Source organism: Diadema setosum, chromosome 15 (assembly GCF_964275005.1).
Source record: "Diadema setosum chromosome 15, eeDiaSeto1, whole genome shotgun sequence".
In the NCBI taxonomy this organism is placed as follows: Eukaryota; Metazoa; Echinodermata; class Echinoidea; order Diadematoida; family Diadematidae; genus Diadema; species Diadema setosum.
Genome location: NC_092699.1, coordinates 11,774,521 through 11,796,850, shown reverse-complemented (window position 1 = coordinate 11,796,850; position 22,330 = coordinate 11,774,521).

The window sequence follows — 22,330 nt, the reverse complement described above, 5'->3', positions numbered from 1 at the left end:
TTATTATAGTGTCAGCAGTGAGCGTGCATAACCTTGAAAAAGTATCGATATCCACCATATGCACTTTTTACCAAGTTCTTCCACCAGAAACTGATGGCAAACGCACGGTGTTTCGTTTGTTTGCTTGTTTGATTGCTTTTGTTTTGTTTTAAGGTGCATTTTTTCTTTCCTCTGTATTTTTTTTCTAGCAAGACATTGTATCTCTCTCAATCGCTCTCCCTCTCTCCTCTCTTTCTCTTTCTCTCTCTCCCTACATAGATATCTCTATCTATCTGTCTATCTATCTTTCTATCTCTCTATCCATCAATCTATCTTTCTATCTATCTCTCTATCCATCAATCTATCTATCTATCTTTCTATCTCTCTATCTCTCTATCTATCTATCTATCTATCTATCTATCTATCTATCTATCTATCTATCTATATTATTATATCTCTATCTCTCTCCATCTCTCTATTTTTCTATCTATCTCTCTATCTATATCTACATATCCGTCTTTCTATCGACCTATATATCTATATCTTTCAAATCAATATCAACTACTATAAACTATCTCTGCCTGTCTTTGTCCCCGTTTGTCTTGCTGTTTGTCAGTTATGCTTGCACTGTATGTAATGCATCAATCATGCTATCAATATCTTTGTCTATCTCTCTATCTCTCTGTCTCTGTCCCAAACTGTCTTTTGGTCTGTCAGTTTGTGTCTTCAGTTTGAGATTACCATATTATGTGTTTCTTAATCTACCAATTTACTTACAAATATAGTTACATGTTTGACCTCATTATGTTTGTCAATCAATGAGTCAATCTCTCTATATACCTTTATTTTTGCCATATATTTCTCTATCCAATATATCTATCTACCTTTCTATCTATCTCTCTCTCTCTCCTTATCTAACATGTTACACACACGCACACGTATCTTCACATTGATTGGCATGCTTACTATGTTATACTTACTATGAAATATTGTTCCTCTCGCAATAGTATGCCTAAATGAAAGGGATGTATACACAAACACACACAAAAAATGGGCACTATAAAGCAAGTTTGGTAGAGCGTCACATTTGAACAATCACGCATTCACACATAATATCATACTGGATATGCATGCACTCAGTTATAGCCATTGATAGTCATTTTGAACAATTAGTTCCATAAAAATATGCATATTCTTTTGTTGTAATATATTGTACGGGTTTTTTTTAATCGATTACAAATATGTGTTATTGGAGGTGAAATTTCATTTGAATTGAATGTGAATTATCATACACACACACAAAGGCATAGAATACGGACATCAACATATATTATCAACTTTATTATTTTCGATATTTTCTTTTCATTTCCTTCGATGCACACTTGTATTTCCCCTTATAGAATCACCTAGTTTCCTTTACAATATTTCACTTCATATTATTCATTTTTTGTTGTTGTACAACTGTACTTTTAATCTGTTCATTCTCGTCGTTAGTGCTCTTCTGTATGAGTGCCACTTTCCAATTTTTATCATAATTGTAGGTCGTATGTCCTGAGGGAAGAAAAAAAAAACCCAACATGACTAAACAAAAATAGAAATCATGTATATGTTCTGCACCCTAAGGGTACATGGATCTATTCACAGAAATAACACGCCACGAATTCAAACATTATTCAGGTAATGTTATTCGAAGGCATTGCATTCAAATGTGGCAGTAGACAAGACCCAAAAGGGAAAATTTCGAATTTCACACTTTATTTTTTTTTTCTCTCACTTTTTTTTTTCTTTCTCTCTTTCATAATAGCTGAGCATTTCACTCACTGGATATAATTATGATAAAAGAGAGAAAAAAAAATCAAGAGACCACTTCTAAGACCTGTAAATCCTCTGCCTCGCAGCGAACAAATATATACCTGTGAGGTGGAAAGAAAAGAGACATTAAATTCAGCTTTTCATTTCGTCACGGCTGTCTTTCAGCGAATCAAATGTCTCCCCGCTCCCTCTGTGTGCAACAAGTCTCTAATTTCGAATGTGAGCCCCGCGGACAGTCTGAGTGTTTATTTCCGCCGCCGAAGCGGGTCAAGGGTAATTGGGCTGTCATATTTAGCCCGAATTTTCCGTCTGAAACGTATCTGCTGACTTCTGTCGAAACACAAGTCCTCATGTGGGATTTCGAGTCTTCTTATCCTTGTATATAGGCGAACTCCCTTTATATATGCCAATCATAATAGTTTAAAGTGAAAATATATAGTTCTTGTGTGCCTGCAGAACTGTCGATTATTGCTCCAAAATGTACCCCCCCCCCAAAAAAAAAAAAAAAAAAAAATGTGTGAAATAACGCTGTAATAACACAATTTCAGTAAGATGATGACGAAAATGCGAAATATTAGCCAAAAAGGTCCACGGGAAGTTACTACAATGAATCTAAGAGCTTATCCGATGGTGGTTGCTGCGTTTTAATGCAATACGTGTAGTGCTTTTAGGGAGCATTGCGAGCATGGACAGAGAAGTTCGGAGTGTGGAGTTGCAGCCGTCGGTAAAGATGGTGACGCGGGGTGCGTGGGCAGCTAGTGTCCTAAAATCACATCACTTCTTGGACGTTGGGGTCAGCAGACGGTAACTCGGTCAGGACTGAAAAAAAAAAAAAAGATTACCGGCTATTTTGACACCACGCTTGCCATTCAAACATCATATTGGATTTAATGGGAAGATTGACAATACCACCTACAACTCAGTTGCTCCGAATTACTTATTACCAGTCAAACGTGGGTGACATGCTGCGTGCGCGATATGCGCGCGAGCAGCTGATTCAACATCATTGTGACATCATCACTCGCTTGCGGAGCGTAGAATGTCGAACTCGGGAAAGTGTTATCCCGTTGCGTTACAGAATGTCAACGTGTAATACTATAGTACCTGATAAGACCCATGGTCAACCTTTAACGGTTAACGCAATACGACAAAGTGTGCCGTTGGAAAATTTCAGGACTGGAAGGTGTGGATACAATCGCTTGAGTGCTGATTAACTTTGATCGTCAAATTCATTTTCAAATTCAAATTAAAACTTGTGCCATTAGTACTAGAAAAGGTCGAAAAACGTATAGTCAGCCGTTCGACAACATTTAGTCTTCTACCAACGCGCATCAGTTCCTTATACATATTCTATTCGGTATGATTCTGTTAACCGTAATTATGTCTATACCAGTGTCATTTTCTCAGGGAATAACTGAAAGCGGGGCCGTCCTAACTGCTTTCCGAGTTACAACTACAGTCACTGTGGGCGCTATTGAACCATGCTACGACATCTCCCCTCTCTTTGGCACCTTAAAATGGAAAGCAATGGAAGGCGCTCTGAATATTAATAATAACAGCAAAAAACAGTGACAACAAAGAAATGTCCTCAATATTACTTTAATGATTCTACTGCTTTAAAACTATCAACGTTTTATCAAAGAGAATGGATATTCATGGATCTTCACACATCACATTTGCAGCATGCTTTCAGTGGCTATAACGAAGCGAAGGCAACCAACACAGAAAAAAAAAAAAAAATGGGCTATTGCCAAAAGGGCCGAAATGGTAATATTTTAATACAGTACTAGTTGAGGTGGGGATTCAGGTTTATAACATTCCTAAGTGAGATAGTGAGAAACCTCTTATGAATATGAAATAGCCTGTAATTTTAAAAAGGATTCAACGTTTATTTGATGAAAATTGGTTTTCAAATGGCTGAGATATCCAAAAAAAAAGTGCTATTAATAAAAAACGACAGGCCACGTCTGTTATTAGGATCTCTTTGCTTCACCTTGTTTATGGATATCTCAGCCATTTCAAAACCGATTTTCATCAAATAAACTTTAGATTCCCCTTAGAATTGTATGCTCTTTAACATTTCATAGAGTGGTTTCTGATCTCGCAAAACGTTAAAAGCTAAATCTTCACCGCAACCAGAACTGTACAGGTCCTTTAAGTGCAAATTTATGGTATGAAACGCATAGTTAAATCATTTTGAAAGAGATGAAAAAAAAAGATACAAAATCGAACATTTCTGTTGAAAAGACTGATAGAGAAACAAAATCGTCAACATGGGGCTTAAAACGACATAGGACGGATAGTAGAAACAGGAGGGAGGGGGAGGAAGATGGAAAGGGGTACATGGAGGAAAGGGGTGGGGCGGGGGGGGGGGGGGAGAACAAGGGATGGTATATTCAGGTGGGTTTTTTTTTGTGAGACAATGAGAAATTTCTTATTAAAGGGTGTGTACAGTTCTGGTCGAGGTGAGGATTTAGCTTTTAACGTTTTGCTAGATATTCAGAAACCACTCTGGAGATGTCAAAGAGCATGCAGTTCTAAGGGGAATCAAAAGTTTATTCGATGAAAATCGGTTTTGAAATGGCTGAGATATTCAAAAACAAGGTGAAACAAAGAGATCCTAATAAAGTTGTGGCATGTCGCCTTTTATTATTAGTACTTTTTTGGATATCTCAGCCATTTGAAAACCAATTTTCATCAAATAAACGTTGAATCCTTCTTAAAATTACATGCTCTTTCATTCATAAGAGGCTTTTCATTATCTCACTTAGGAATGTTCAAAACATGAATCCCCACCTCAACCAGTACTGTACAGTCCCTTTAAATACTACAGGGCATACAATTTTAAAAGGAATTCAAAGTTCATTTGATGACAAAATGGTTTTGAAATTCCCGAGGTATCCAAAAACAAAGAGGACGTGATAAAAGATGGCACCCATGTACCTTTTACGAGGACAACTTTGTTTTACTTTGTTTTTGGATATCTCAGCCATTTCAAAACCGATTTTCATCAAATGCATAATGAAAACTAGTGGACATTTGCTACCTTTCCGCGCGTGTGCATACGCGTACGTCGCTATAACACGTAATTTGCAAGGGCAAAATATGACAATGTCTCGCTTTTCTAATAAAATCTCTTTGTTCCAGTTAACTTTTTCACTTGGGGCGAGTATCATTTGAAAGCGGAAATTGTCTGCTATGTGATGACATTCAAAAGTTTATGACAGGGGCAATAGTCATATTGCACTTTTTGTTTCAAAGTTGTTACGCATTCACTTTTTAAGGCAAGAGTCTATGGGAAATGATTCCAAATCCAGCAAGTTCACGTGCACCTGCCACACGCCAAAGGCCATAACTCGAGAATGCAGGCACGTATCGACTTGGGGCGAACGGTTTTAGAAAGAGCATATACTAAGCTTGACCACCATGTAAAACTCATTGCGATTGGTCAAAAGATCTCGTTGCACTTTTGTCCTGAAAAGTTTTGCATAAAATGTAAAATGCCTCCAAATGGAGGAAAACCGCCCATGACGTAATGCGACTATTCCATTCGCAGTTCGGGGGAGTAGTAACTCTTGGGCATTCCCGCGCAAAGAGGCTGACGATAACCAGATTCGACTCGGTGAATCGACGGATTTGTGTCCAGTTTCTTTCTTTAGCAGAATATTTATGACAATGAAGATAAGATATATGATTTCATGGTTCTTATAACGACAAAATTTTGTCATTTATGAGGGATAGTATAGTTAACTGGTGAAATAAAATCCCGAAATCGTTTTGTTCTGCAGTGGGAAAGTAGCGTAAACGCTTAGCTGCGTATAGTCCCACACGTACAAAACTATGTACTTTATTTATCATCAGTGTGCATTGGTAACCGGTAAGAATGTGTACTTTTGTAGCATCAAACTTCAACTTTACGTACGTGTTTTATCATATTTTACATATATGTGGAATATGTGTGTGTGTGTGTGTGTGTGTGTGTGCTCGTATGGTCTACGGGAGAGACGGGTGACAAAGGTGCGCTGCATGTGATGATACGGTTACCCCTATTTCCAACAATGGAGCAATCCCGTCTCGCCCTTACGAGGAGCCCGTGGCCAGTCGGGCGTATAGTAAAGTAAACAAAGAGGAGCGGTGAACGGAGCGGACACGCATGGACTTTTTGTCCAAATCTAGTCAAAAGTTTTCACTATGACTTTGAATTCCTCTTAGAATCGTATGCTTTTTGATATATCATAAGTGGTTTCTCGTTATCTCACAAAAAGTTAAAATCTAAATCCCCCATCTCAACCCAAACTACCACCCCTTTCTGAATGTATGCATGCCCGATATATCTTTTTCTTCTGACGACGTTGGACGAATAGTAAAACGAATGTTGTTCGTCTCTACACAAAAACATTTTTTTCTTTTCTCTCTCTCTCTCTCCTTCTGAATTCCTTCAAGAAATGTTGTTGTTTGTCATCGTCTCCGGTGGCGCTAGGAAGGTGGCAGATATACCTTAACTGGCCACCAACATCAAGACAGTCATTTCACTTCATTTCCAGACAAAATATTCCCCAAGGCGCTCCCAAGTGACACGGCTCGCCCCCTCCACGCGACCCCTGGCGGGATGAGAGGAGGCAGCCGAAGCTCCGGCGTCCCGACTGGCAACACGCCCGCAAAGTGCTACCTCTGCTGCGCTGGCGAGTATCATACGGAGTTCGTAGAGCCGCGTGTCATCCACTTCCATCGCAGGAAACCTTTGTCACGTGCGACGTCGCATGAAAGAGACAAATATTCATGCGTCTAAAAAAAGAAGAAGTAATGATAATAACATTAAAATATTAAAACAAGAAAAACACAGGCTTACAACATTGCTCAAAGAATGCGTCCATAAATTGTCCATACGCCATTTTTTTTGTTATATGCCTACATGGTATCATATTTTAAACATATATATATTTTTTTTAAGTCTTAAATAAAAATGGTTCCGAAGAGGACTCTGACCTAACTTATTATTTCTGGTAACACACACAACATTATAAAGAATGATTAAGAGGCTTGTCTTAAAAACTTGTCGACATATGACATGCAAGAGAACACTTCATAGCTGCCAATGCTAATCTTTGCGAAGTGTCTTTGCCGAAGTTTGAATATTCCTTTGAAGGGGACAGCGCAATGTTGTTTCATTGCTTGCAGTTCTTAAGTTCAAAAGGTATCGGCCCACTGTGAAATGACTCATTCCGTTTGTTTTGTTTCTCTTTTTATTCAGCGTCACCTAGAAATAACAATAGGTTTGTCTGCAGAAAAGACAGGTACAGACTGTGAATTCATCTCGATGACAAATCCCCCATTGATATTTCAAAGCTGAAGCTTTTCATTGGTAAAAATATCCGCCTTTTCACACTTTCTCATATACACTGCAGGATCAAAGATGTAAAGGGGGTCTACCCCAAACATGCTTAAATCCAGTGAGTGCATATATTATTAGAAGGACACATCTAAGAAGTTTGAATGGTCATGAAGATTTAGTTCAGTGATTCAGAGATACCATGGTATCACTGAATGAGAAGGCTATAGCAATTCATGACGTCACAGGAGTGGGTCAAAATATGGACATAATTATACTAAAGAGAATTCCACAAATTTCCACTCTAAACATAACCTTTGTATTTTGCCGGTATAATACATGCATGTAGGCCTATATCTTTATTTGTTAACTATCATTACGTCCTTTGCACAGATATCCTGATAATTCCGTGTTATGTTTTGTTGGAAAAAAAGAATGAAACTAAATAAATTGATTTGAATTGAATTGACATAATATGAAGGGTGCTATTTCTCTCCACCCCCCCCCCCCCGCTTTCTGAAGAAGGTAAGTCAAGTGCTCTCTCATATCGCATGTTTTAGATTTGTGTATAACTTTGTTAATAATTATGCTTCAAAAATATAAGCATGTGGAATTCTCCCTATTCTCTATTATAATTTACTATATTGATGCCTATGGTGCTATCGATTTTCGTGTTCGCTTAAACTCGTCTTGTTTTTGCGAGTCAGATTTTGAGAGTCGAGTCAAAGTCGGGTCAAAAGAAACCGCATAGCAGCCTTTACATCGCTGTCATGGGGTTAAACTCCACATTATGTAGGCCTAATATTGACTTTTTAACACATAAAACAACAACAAATATCAAACCAGGTGCACATTTCGTGTTCATATTGACTTTGATAAATCAGTATGTGAAACTGTAAAATTCATGACATTGTTGCTTTATTTCCGATATTGATGACTTGTTGATATTGATGGTTTGTTTTGTTTTGGGTTGCTTTGTTATTTTTGTATCTTGGTTCCTTTGTTATTGTTTTTATTTACATTTGCCAATTTTATCAACATGAAGTAGAATTGCTCTTTAGACCTCTAAGGACCGTCATGGTGAAAACGGCACAGAATTGAGCGGATGATGTAAGGAAATTTGAGGAAATGAATGTTATGGCATGGGCTTGCTGATGAGAAAGGTAAACATGTTTTGCGAAAGTGGGGCAGCTGTGGGCCCATGGGTTTTAATGGCTTCTCCTGTAGATCCCTATCTCATATCATACAGTCTGTGTTTGAAATAGCTCAAGCTTCGGTGAAAAAAAAAAGAAGAAGAAGCAAAGTTTCAAACAGATGCTGAAAAGAAGTTTTGAGTCTCCTTTAAATTCAGGCAGAAAAATCAAGAGATTATAATAATACTACAGCAGCTTGGAAGTTGAGTGGCAATATATCATGACAGCACTTCAGTTGATTATTGTCAAACAGTTTTTCCGTGTGTGTGTGTGTGTGTTACAATTTCTTTCTTTTTTAGCGTTCCTTCTCTTGGGAAAAATTTCTTTGATATTTACACGCTTACGTCCCTCCCTATAACAAGTATAGTATTGACTATCATTGCCATCATTTCGATTATAGTCATACTTTGTTTATAGTATTATCATCATTATGATTTTTATGATCATGATCAGTACCAAAAGTAGTATTGTAGATGTAATAGTAGCAGGAATGGTATAAATAGTATTTTCTAAATTTGACTACACTTTTATTTCGCTGATAAAGTATATTGAGTATATAGGAAGAATTGTGGGGTCATACTGGGGGACACGTACAGGAGAACTGTCACATTTATTTTTATTTCATGGGGGGGGGGGGGGAGATTAAAATTTAGATTTCCCATCTCCACCGTTCCTGACAATCAATACCCAACGGGGCAAATGATAACATAAGAATCGTCATCGCTGGACAGTAGATCGGTCTGAGAGAAAATGAGTTCACTCCGGGTCACATTCATGATGAGTTTCGGGTCGGAGGGACGCCATCACTCGGGCATGTGGCCACCAGATGTGGTCGCTCTCGAGGAAAACACAAAACAAAACAAAAACAAAAACAAACCCAAATGCATGAAATATTACCACATCTACCGGCTACTACTATCACTACTAGTAACCCCTTCAACTTGTACCATTACTTTTAAGAGATCTATTCTGACTTTTCCTCCTCCTCCTTCTACTACTACTACTACTGCTACTATACTATTGCTACTACTGCATGCTGCTGCTACTACTACTATTGCTATACTATAGTACTACGACCACTGCTACTATTTCTATTACTGTCAGTGGCCAACTCTGCCCTTTATTACCGGAATCGCTCACAATAGCAATAACAACAAAATTGAATATGCTCCCAAATTTGCAATGGTGGGAATTACAATTTATTGCTACATAATGAAAGTCTTGTAAAATAACAGAAATGATGTAGAAATGTCGGCTTAAAATGAATACAAGAGAAACAAAAATGAGACATGGATATTGCCATAAATCAGTTGAAGAACGGAAGTGGAATTGAAAATAGAACTTGTATTCAATTACAACGAATATTATCACATGGCTGGAAAGTCAACAGCAACAGCAGAAAGATTGTGTCGCCACAGGAAACTAAGTCGTTAATGCTGTCGTTCACGGTCTTGACCTTCGGGCGCACGCCATTTCGGGTCAAGAGCGGCTCCCTCTGAGGTCGGAAAGTTTGATTGTCGCCGCGGGAGGGGCGATGACATCCACGAAGTGACGTCGAACAGAGGGCGATAAAAATTCGGCTGCTTGTTGGAACGTGGTGGGTAGACTAAACTCCCGCCAATAAATGACAGGTGAAGGATGTAGGGGGAGGCGGAGGAGAGGAGGGGCAGGGTAGGGACAAGTGCATGATGCTACAATGAATTCCTAACTTATTTTTTGTTCTTTCATCTAACTATCGAAAATAGAGCGGGTACTGCGTTATTATTCATATTCATGAAATTCTTCCGTCGAGACGTTTTTTACGTCAATGTAGGGTAATTTGTCGGTAAGATGCAATGAAAAAAATAGAGCGTTTAGAAGTAAACTTTTTAAAAAGTGTGTACAGTTTCTAGGGCAAAATTCCTCATCCATCTGTTTCATTTTGAGTAAAATTTATACCTTGTGACCTAGTAAAGTAAAAAAAAAAAAGTAACGGACATACTCTACTATAGTTTAGAATCATGATGACTGACAATCAGGGGTCACCTCTGATTCGTAAAAACAGCACGGACCACTCCCATTATTTCTCTCCCGAAAGAGTTTTGACGATGGACAAAACTTCTCAATAAACGGGTCAGAAACGGATGAAGTGGAGGTGGGGTGCCGGCGAAATTAGCTTCAAAACTTCTCCACAACGACTAGCATAAAGGTCCCTACTCGAGTATCACCAATGTTATCCTGTGGTGCTATTTGTTTCTGATATCATGTTTGTCCAAGTCACCCACCACCTCATCCCCTGAGGGCAACACAGACTGGGGAAAAAAGAGAAAAAATATAAGAACCACGGACGAAACAGAAACTCGCTGTTTCTGGTGTCTTGTATCAAAGGGTGTGTACAGTTCTGGTCGAGGTGAGGATTGTTTTAGCTTTTAACGTTTTGCGAGATAAACCACTCTATAAGATGTCAAAGAGCATGCAATTCTGAGGGGTATCAAAAGTTTATTTGACGAAAATCGGTTTTGAAGCTGAGATATCCAAAAACAAGGTGAAACAAAGAGATCCTAATAAAAGCGTGGCCTGTCGCCTTTTATTATTATCACTTTTTTTTGATATCTCAGCGATTTGAAAACCAATTTTCATCAAATAATGTTGAATCCTTCTTAAAATTACATGCTCTTTCATATTTCATAGGAGGCTTTTCATTATCTCACTTAGGAATGTTCAAAACATGAATCCCCACCTCAACCAGTACTGTACAGTCCCTTTAAAGGAGAAAAATACAAAGAAAACAGTTAAACTGGCATCGTGGCAAGAATCTCTCTCTACCCCTCACTCTCTTCTCTCATGCACCTATCACCATTTCTCTCCCTCTCGCCATCCCATGCTAAAAATATCTTTAATAGGAAGTATTATCACAAACATTATGAAGATTAATTTAGATAATGGAGATTGCTGTTCTTGAGTACAGTCTATGGTGCTTTTCATTCAGAAGGACAATGTATACACGTATACGCCAGCCCCTAATGGCTCCGTCTGTAGCCTGCCTTTGAGGCTGTGAAGTTTGTCCTATATGCATCCCATGCAACTGATTACGAGTTCTGTTGCCGCAAGGGTCGACGGTAAAAGATGGAGAGATACCCTGCCCGATGTACCGTCGGTACTTACTCTGTACATGATCAATGTAGGCTAAGGGTAATGTTTATGCTAATTTAACAGTTAATGGGAAAGGAGCCAGCGAACACGATCCTTACCAGACAAAGATGAAACTTACATAATTCTTGCGAGGACAAGGAAAGTGAGTTTTTCCACCCCTGACGTTTACGAGATGTTCGCCACGTCCGGATACTAAATCTACAAAAATGGAAGTGACTCCTTTTGCGTTTCTTTCATTTGAATGATTCTGCCCCACAATGTATTGAAAGTGGTTCTTGAAAACATTTTACTGCTTTTCCTTGGAGAACCGAAGGGAAAAGACTGGGCGAGGTTTGGTTAAAAATAGACCCACAGCGGCTACCCTCGGGGAGACACTCGTACATGTTTTGACGGAAACTCAGGTACATTTAACACTCCTGTTTGCTTAAATGTCGATTGGCACAGAAAACCCCATAGCGTTGTACACACCGTACAAAGTCCCTGGCACTCAGAGGGTAAAAAAAAAAGAGAAAAAAAAGAATAAAATACTAGTATGTATCCATGTGTAACTTTGATTCGACTTCAAAAGCACGTGAGGGCGCTGTGGCATAGAGGATAAGACTCCCGACTCCCAATCGGGGGACCCGAATTCGATTCCGGCCCAGTGCTTACGTCCTTGGACAAGATGTTTTTACCCACTGTGTCCCACTAGACCAGTGCTCTCGACCCAGGTGTAGAAATGGATACCTGACAACGCTGGGGTAGTAATGATGGCAGGGCCCTCTGGTATAGAGCAGTGACAACACTGAAGAGGTTAACCTGGATAAGTCATTATTATCATTATCACCATCAAAACAAGCAGAGACGTAAGCAATCGCAAAATACTTCAAAAAGGTTGGTGTGGGTAACTTTGGGGAGATTCATGTTCTCTCAGACCAGGGGATTAAAGGGGATGGCTAGTAACTGATCAGTGGGAATCGGTGGGCCGTTAACGATCGCCCCTGGCCCCGACACTGTACAGGCATGCTAACCTGGAAACATTGAACTGCATATTACTTGAATACGAGACCATTCTGAAGCAAATAACATTTTCACACAATAATATATATACATACTGTATAATGTACTCTTAAATGAATCCGACAAGGATTGGAACAATCATCCCCCAGCATTCCCACTGATTCTCACTGATCAGTTACTAGCCATCCCCTACGGACTACCACTGAAGATCAGTTAAAAGCAGGTGAGCAAACAACATGAATTCCTTGAATTATTTTTCAAGAATGCGTATGACCAGGGAGGTGAGACTCTCACCTCCCTGGTATGACATAGTACCTGACTAGTATGTTGGGCTGCTGTTTGTATGTTTGAGTAATGATTCCCGTTGCGTTCAAATTGTGCCTGCAGTCACCTCTTGGGTGTTGCATTACACCGGAGGGTCTTCAGATTATATCAAACAAGACGTTTCGTGTGTTTGACAGTTTTTCTGTACTAAGTGCTCAGTCCGCGAGATCACTGCCTGTGTTTATTCTTCACGGAAAACGTGTTAATGACTTTTTGATTGGTCTCCGTGAGAATTCCCGATTCCCGCCGGGAAACGTCAAACTCCTACAGAGCGCGTGGTTAGGCGCACTTAAGATCACCCAGTCACGTCAATTGGGTAAAACTCGCTGTTTGCTTTCCATTTTTCTTTCAATTTAATTCTATTTTATCTCTCGCCCTATATGAATGTCCGCATCGTAAGCGAAATGCTCCTGCCCCAGTTCGACTCAACGTGATCTTCAAGGTGGTGGAGCTTTATTGCATGACTATTTCTTTGTTTGTTTGTTTTTATAACTTTTCGCACCTGATATTGTTTATCTAACAGAATTTTGGAGCATCGAAATGGAGTGAGGCTTAATTTGGCTCCAACTTTCTTTCGAAGCGATGAATTTTACTGACTTTTCATACAGATTATCCGGAATGAGATTCTTCCAAGACTAAAATGTCGAATCAGTTATTTTAACCTCATATCCTACAAAGGAATATCGCTGTGCATTCTCTTGTTCGCTCAATGTAAAAGGTTACATAACCAGGATTAAATCACTTACTGGATGAATTACGGGCAGATTTTGGAAATTTTAGAGGTATGTACCAGAGGGCGAGAGGCAGAAATTTCGATCACATTACTTGCTGCATTATAGAATGTATGTACTGTATATTGTGATATGTCTATGTGTATGTGCATAACGTATGTGTGTAAGTGTGTGCTCTCTGTTTGTGTGTATGTGTGATTGCGTAATTTCATGCACAAACCCAAATAATGACTTATTGTATAAAGGCGATGGACATCAACGCTGAAAGAGTTATCCTCAACTATTGTGATGGTGAACGGTGCCAATGTTCACTTTACTTTCTCTGTTTATGATGACAACTGTAAAGTTTTAGTTCATTAAAACTCCTTCAATAATAGCCAATTTGACCGCGGCTTGTGGTTTCCCTCTGACACCGCCCGTTCAATCTTCTATCTACGTAGATACAGCTATGGAAGGTTCAATTCGCAGACTCTTCCAGTCTTTAGAAATGGGGAGGGGACGGCCGGAGTGCTGTAGGATAATCATTTCGATACGAATGTGATGAGAAAGTTGTTGTTAGTTGTTGTTAGATAATAATGTTAGATATTAACTGACATTTTCCGTATCATTCTTTTTTTTTCTTGCCAACTGGGATACCGAATCCGTCGGTTCAAGGATCCAGCTTCCGACACCATGCATGCCATGAGAGTCAACCTGACTCGGAGAGAAGAGTCAACCTGACTCGGGGAGAAAAGTCAACCTGACTCGGGGAGAAGAGTCAACCTGACTCGGGGAGAAAAGTCAACCTGACTCGGGGAGAAGAGTCAACCTGACTCGGAGAGAAGAGTCTACGAGTAATTATGGTGAAGACAGTCGACTGTACTATACACTAACATAGAAGGCATCGAATACATTTTATTTGTGACTTGACAGAAAAAGAAAAACCCGCATCCTCATCCCACATTTAAAAAAAAAAATCTAATTTCAATTCAATAGTTTTTTTGTTATTTCCATCAAAGAAAAAAAAAAAACCAAAAAACATGATCCAAAGCGGTACAAGTTGTCAATTTGATTGTCATTAATCTGATACGGACAATTATTATTCATCGAACACAACATAAAGTATATGCACGAATGACATCATAACAAAAAAGGAAACAATGCACACTTTGTCATGGTAAAAAAAAAAAGTAATCATAACGACGAAAAAGAGTGTTCCACTAAATGTTTGTGTGTTTTATGAAATGTGTGTGATATAAAACATGATATAAAATCCACCTAATACACTGTATATGAAAAATATTAATATAGTTTATAGAGCCCATACATTCTAGAGAATGTCTTTCAAGAGAGAGAGAGAGAGAGAGAGAGAGAGATAGAAAGAGGGGGGGGGGGGAGGGGGAGGAAGAGGGAGAGATTTCCGAGGCCAGGGCTCATAAATGGCAAAATATAAAAGAAAAAAGAAAAAAAAAAGAATGTTCGGACAGCAGTGCCAATGCCAACGGTGGAAATTCTATCTCCCCCTAAAACGCTCGTCACGTTTTGTAATGCTGCTCTCGCCTGCCTTGCTGTCTCGAACGTGTTCCGGGAAAATAAAGATGTCACATTTTCACCATGTCGTTGGCCTAAAATTTCATTTCTTTATGATTTTTTGCCAACAGTTGTATTGAGTTGACCTTTTTCTTTTCACTCAGAGTGTGGTTATTATCATTTGAAGTCATGGCGTGGATATTCTGACATGGGATTTCTTGACTTTGTGTGTTTGTGTTTGTGTGCAGATTCTCAACCCACACAACAAGGTTTCTAGACGTACGTCGTCTTTTTCGTATTCGTAATATTGATATCAATTTCCAGATAAACAGAAAAAAAAACCCAAACAGTAATATCTATTATTACCCATATAAGGTAGTTTTGCCTGGCAATCGTAGTTGGTATTTTGATCATTATGGTATAGATGGGGGGGGGGGGGGACACAAGTACGCAAACGGTTGCCAAACTCAAACGGCATATGGGCCTATGGTAATTCTCTTTACACTTCCGAAGTGATTACAACGGGAATTTCATAGATTTGGAAACCGACGACCTCTTTCTTTAATATTCTTTCTCGCACTTTATCTGTGTGTGTGTGTGTGTGTGTGTGTCCATCTTGCACATCCAGACACACATACGCAAACACTTACATACGCACACACACCTTTTGTTTTTGTCAATCTTTTATTTTTCTTGCTTTTCATAATGAACAATAATATACAAATTAGTTAATTGCAACATAATAAAAATTTCATCATGACAACATAATATTCCACGTTGTCAATATAATTATAATCACGAAAGAAAAAGAAAGAATTTTATATAAAAAGGGATAAAGAACACACACACACACACACACACACACACACCCTTACACATACAAGATTTCATATTAGTATTGATAATAAATCTATACCTGACAGAATTCCACAGCGTCTACCATCACCAGATTGGCTTAGACATTCGTTGTAACCGCATACCGTCATCACGTCCGGGATTCCCGCTGCGCACGTGAGGGTTTTCGAAGAGGCTTCCTCCCCGCTCGCCCCGGGGTGAGATGCACCCCCTTGCCCGACCGACCCCGTCTCTCCCCGAAACGCTGCACGCCAAAATAAATATCAATCTCTCTAAACTATATCTGTCCATGACCGAGCAACACATGATTCTTACACCATGTTTCCCTGATGTGATATTGCTGTCGGTCCATTTATACGCGCTGGTGGAGAAAACTGCCTCTTGGCACAAACGGGGAGAGTTTTATTTCAGCTTATGACATGAAGAAAAAGGGCCGGATCACATTACTGTACATTTTCCAGTCTCACTATAGGCTATGGTGTGTTTTGTATCAATTTGTTCAATTAATGACTTGACTTGACTTGACTTGACGTGAATCGATTATGACTTTACAATGACTTTAACCTGACTTTGACTTTGAGATGACCTTGTCGAAAACATCACTGAGCTCTGGAGATCAGTGAGTAGAATTCCGTATCGGAATTAGACGCCCTCTTCGGTTGCTGATATGAAGTGACCTGGTACATTCACTACAGGATATATCCATCGAAATAAAACATTAGATATTATTTGCTTTGCTTTGTTACAACAGTTTATCCCCATGAAGTGATTTAATTTGTCTTTGTCTGTTTTGTAAGATGCTATTATGTTATGCTATGATATTTTCCATTGTTACAAAGTCAACTTTGGAAGAGCAAGTTTTTGTTTTTTTTCTGCTTGAAAACTTGACATTTCTACGCGTACCACTATAAGTGTTATTTTGTTTTGATAAACCTTCATAAGCCATCATAACTGCGTAGCGTCATCATGATGATTACGTTTTATGTTCTGCCGTCTTGAGAAATGAAATGTAAACACGTTGTCAACGTCTATCAGGAGAATTATCCAAGTGGAGCCAATACAGAGTTACCAGTTTCCATGACGACGCAACAATTTCCCATGTATCCGATAAAACTCATTATTATTTCTCTTCGTCTCACGCAAATTAGTTCAGCGTCTGGAATATTTGAGACCAAGTAACATTATCATGATAAACGAAGACCCTTAACCCGAATCTTACAAATCTTAGCGGAAGAAAAAAAAAAAGAAATACAGAAAATTACAATGAAAAAATAGGTGATAACACGTGACGAATGTCCACGAAGAAAGGAATCCCCAAAATACGAGCACGATCTCGATGGAACCTTAATGACGCCTGACGAAACGCAAAATTCAAGAAAAAGGGAAGTAAATTTGCATCACAAAGGCATATCACATTCCATCATAATAGATGAGAAACGAGAGTCAGTGTTGTTGTTGTTTTTTCTGAGTTTTTTTGTTTTGTTTCATTTTTACTGTCAAAGCTCAACTGCAGCCTAGGATGAACAGATCCTGGAAACCGCCAGAATATTAAATATTCCTTCGAACGGGCGCCGAACCCAGAGCGAACTTGATGGGTAATTACCACCAGCTCACACGAATAAACACAGCTACTGCTTGTAGAATAACACTTGTTCACTAACACTAATATTGAAACTAATAACTGTTATCACCAATGTTTACTGTATAGGTTCTACTAGTATATACTATCACCGCTACCAATACCAAGCGGCTGCAACATAGATACTTCGACACTCTTTGCTATCGGTCACGTATCTCGCTGATCAGTGATGCAACTTGTAGTCCTGCCTTTATTCGTCTCTGGCTACACCACCATCCATTCTAAATAAACCCAAAACGAAATAAGTGATCACAAGTTAACACAATAATGATTATGTATACAATATTAATACCATGTAAGAAAGAGACTGAAACTCTCGTATAATCACCTCCTTCAAATTGTATTATACCTCAATCTTTATGATAAAGGAATGCATCTTCCTAGTCTCTTTAGAGGATATTCTTTTGAACCAATAACAGAACATATTCCAAGACTTGCATAGCTTCAGAAGACAACCGTACCACAGCAAGTTGTGATAGGGCCTACACGTGCACGTCATGATTTCGTACGAAGTGGGTTTAGGAACCCAACCGTACTATAGTCTTCATTTCCCTTCAGAGTTTTTTTTTTTTTTTTTTCACCATGAATTTGAGGCTTAAACTCTCATAAAAGAGTGGAAATGCGCATGTCTTAATGATAATGAATTGAATGAAATGAAATAAGATGAAATGAAATAATACAAAAAACCATACGCGACTCCTTCGGATTCAAATTTCGATGATAACATTCATAATGAAAGTAATGGATAATGGTTCCAATGATATCACACGTTTGATGTATGATGTAAGTGACTTCTTTGCTGAGGAATTTAAGCATTGGCACCTAATTTGTATTCAATGCACTTTCAAAGGGAACTTCACACAAAATTCAATGCGACTTGCACCACAATCACAATCACGAAAACGATGTTTTTCGCAATAGTAGTACGGTCACATCATCCGCAATTGTAAAGAGCTGTTAAGATTAACAGTAAGACAACGTAGATGGCGTTATAAAGATGTGACCTGTGAAAGCATTGATGATACCAGGGAGGTGGGACCATAATAACTCTACAGCTTTACGGGTGGGACCCACCTCCCTGATGATTCACGTACACATCACTTCCCCCCTTTGTTACGACATCGTCATCCATGAGATCGTCACTAAGAGCTAGAAAACGCCAGCACTGTATGTGTAGGCTTCTATACCAAATAAAGGATTATTCGCATGAAAGCTTCGTACAAGCGGCAGGAGACTTATGAAAGGACAAGTCCACCTTCATAAACATAAGGATTGAGAGAATGCAGCAATATTAGTAGAAAACATCAGTGAAAGTTTGAGGAAAATCGGACAATCCGTTCAAAAGTTATGAATTTTTAAAATTTTTGTGTTGGAACCGCTGGATGAGGAGACTACTAAGGCTCGTGATGTCATATGAGTACAACGGTATAAAGAAAATGTAAAGAAAATTCAACATATTTTCATTTTTTCGCATAATAAAAGAGCACTTGACTTGCCTCTTTCTAAAGGCAATGGGAATAATATTACCCATATGTCAGTAACGAGTCAAGGTAATGTGTATTTTTTTTTTCAAAAGATGAAATTTTGTGAAATTCTCTTTATATTTTCCTTATATTGTTGTACGCATGTGACATCATACACTGCAGTAGCCTTCTCATCCAGCGGTGACTGCACAAAAACTTCAAAAATTCATAACTTTTGAACAGATTGTCCGATTTTCCTCAAACTTTCAATGCTGTGTTCTACTAATATTGCTTTATTCTCTCAATCCTTATGTTAATGAAGGTGAACTTGTCCTTTAAAGAGCAGCACGAGACTGAACGCGAATACCGAATACATCTAGAAAATTTAATGATTACCTGTGTTTCAGAAAGTCTTCTGCCTCTTTAAAGCCAAAAGATATTACTTGATGTTGTTTTAAAATTTCAAAACAAGAAGAGTCCAGGCTGTGATGAAATTGATTCTTACGTTTCAAAGCAATCTATTCAAAATCTTGCCAAACCACTGTGCAGTATCTTTAATCTATCTCTTAAACAAGGTGTATTTCCCACGTCATTAAAAGATGATGAAGTTATACCAACTTATGAGAAAGGTGATACTTCTAGTTTATCAAATTACAGACCAATTTATATTTTATCTGTCTTTTCCAATCTATTCGAAAAACTTATACATAAACGTCTTATTTCTTATTTGTGTCATACTATCGCTTTAGAACTCCAAAATCTTCGAGTGATCCCTGAGGTCACTCCAAAATGAGTGAAAATGAACATGTTCACTCAAATTTCACTCCAATTTCACTCTAAATTCACTCTGTTTTGTATTCACTCCTTTAAGAGTGAATATTTTCACTAGATTTTTTTTAGAGAGTGAAATCAGACAAATTTAACGGTAAAAAATTTACTGAAATCGAATGAAAAAGAAGTTATGAAATTATAAAGTTTTACTTATTTCTGTAAAACAGTTCTGGTACAGTGGATATGAATATGCAAAATTAATGATTGAGCTGACCATGTCATTACCTCACAATTTTCCATTGATCGTGTACACAAAATGATGAAAATTCAATGTTTCTATCATTGAAATCTAAAACATGATCGTTACTTCAGAATAGTGATCAGTTAGATATACAGTTAAACTCGCATAAGTCGATCTTCTCGGGACTGAGCAAAACACATCGACTTAGGCGAGTTTCGACTTGTACGTAAGTCGAAAAAAATCGACTTAAAGTTACACCACACGTACATATGTATAATGTACATGTATGTTGTCTATACTCTGGAGCCGAGAGCTGGAGCGGTGTGCCCGATATTTGCCCTTCAGCAAGACACTTTATCCACATTGATGCAGGCCAGGGCTCCACACTATAACTTTTATTTTGGTGGCCCCAAAAATGATTGAGTTTTATTTTTTTGGTGGCCCGAACAAAAAAAAAAAAAAAAAAAAAAACAAGCAAAATTAAATCGGTCCTACGTTCGGTCCGAAAGTTACCGTTATTTATTTCTGATTGTAAAAGCAATCATCCACCATTTACAAGTATTTTAACACCTTCCGGAGCCGAATGTTGCCGTTAATCATTTTCAAATGTAAAAACAAGCAACCGACATTCATTCTAGGATCTTACGGAGCTGAATATCATCCTTATTCATTTCCGAACGTGAAAGCAAACATCCGCTTATTTCATCATCTAAATGAGCCGATTGATACCGTTAATCATTTCCAAATGTAAAAGAAACAATCTGTTACTTATTTTAGCATCGTACAGAGCAGAATATTACCGTTATTCGATCTCCAAATTCAAAAGCAAACACCCGACATTTATTTTATGATCGTAAGGAGCCGAATGTTACTACTGTCCACTTCCGAAAGTGAAATGAATCATCTGACATTTATTTTGGCATCTTCAGGAGTCGAATGTTACATGCTATTTACTTTCGAACGTAAAAGCGAACTTTCGGCAATTATTTCATCATCGTACTGAGTTGAATACTATAGTTATTCATTTCCGAACGCCAAAGCAAACATTCAACATTTATTTTAGCATCTTCCGGAGCTGAATGTTATTGCTATTTACTTTCGAACATAAAAGCAAACATAAGACATTCATTGTATCATCGGACGGAGTTGAATACTATTGTTATTCATTTCCGAACGTTAAAGCAAATATCAAACATTAACTTTACCATCAAACGCAGCTAAATGTTACTGTTATTCATTTCGAAATTTAAAAGCAAACATCCGACAGTTATTTAGCATCGTATGGAGAAGAATATTACTGCTATTCACTTCCGAACGTAAAAACCTTCTGGAGCCGAATGTTATTGCTATTTACTTTCGAAAGTAAAAGCAAACACCCGACATTTATCTCATCGTCGTACGAAGTTGATTATTATTGTTATTCATTTCCGAACGTCAAAGGGATAATTCGACATTTACTTTAGCATCTTCCGGAGCTGAATGTTAATGTTATTTACTTTCGAACGTAAAAGTAAACATCCGACATTTATTTCATCATCGTACGAAGTTGATTATTATTGTTATTCATTTCCGAACGTCAAAGGGATAATTCGACATTTACTTTAGCATCTTCCGGAGCTGAATGTAATTGTTATTTACTTTCGAACGTAAAAGTAAACATTCGGCATTTATTTTATCATCGTATGGAGTTGAATATCATTATTTTTCATATCCGAACGTCAAAGCAAACATTCGACATTTATTTCAGCATCTTCCGGATACTTTTTTTTATCCTTATTCATTTCCGAACGCAAAATCAAATCTCTGACATTCCAAAAGTATAAGCAAACATCCGACATTTATTTTAGTATTATACGGAATCGAATATTACCGTTATTCATTTCCAAAATTAAAAGAGCAAACATCTGACATTTATTCAGCATCTTATGGAACCGATTGTTACCGCTTCATTTCCAAAACTGAAGGCAAACATTCGGCTTTTTTGGTGGCCCGGCGTGCGTTTTTGGTGACCTCGGTCGCAAATTAACCATTCGCGAAATCATGATTCGATTCGCGAAAAGACTCCGCTAAATATAAGGCATAGATCGCTACACTCGGCAGGGGCTATACGTCGTCCTTTCACCAGGTCTCGTTCAAAAAACCAAAATCTCGCGTGAGTTCTTGCGTTACCTATCGTTAATGTTAACGAATGTTAGGGATCGTTACTCATCGTTGCTACAAACGTTAATTTTCCCGATCGTTATTTTGCGTTACTAACGATTCAGGTGAAACCGCTTGCGTTAATGAAACGTTAATGTTTATTTACGCAGTTTCTTTTGGTATATACTGTATGTAAACAAAAACTGGCGTCTCG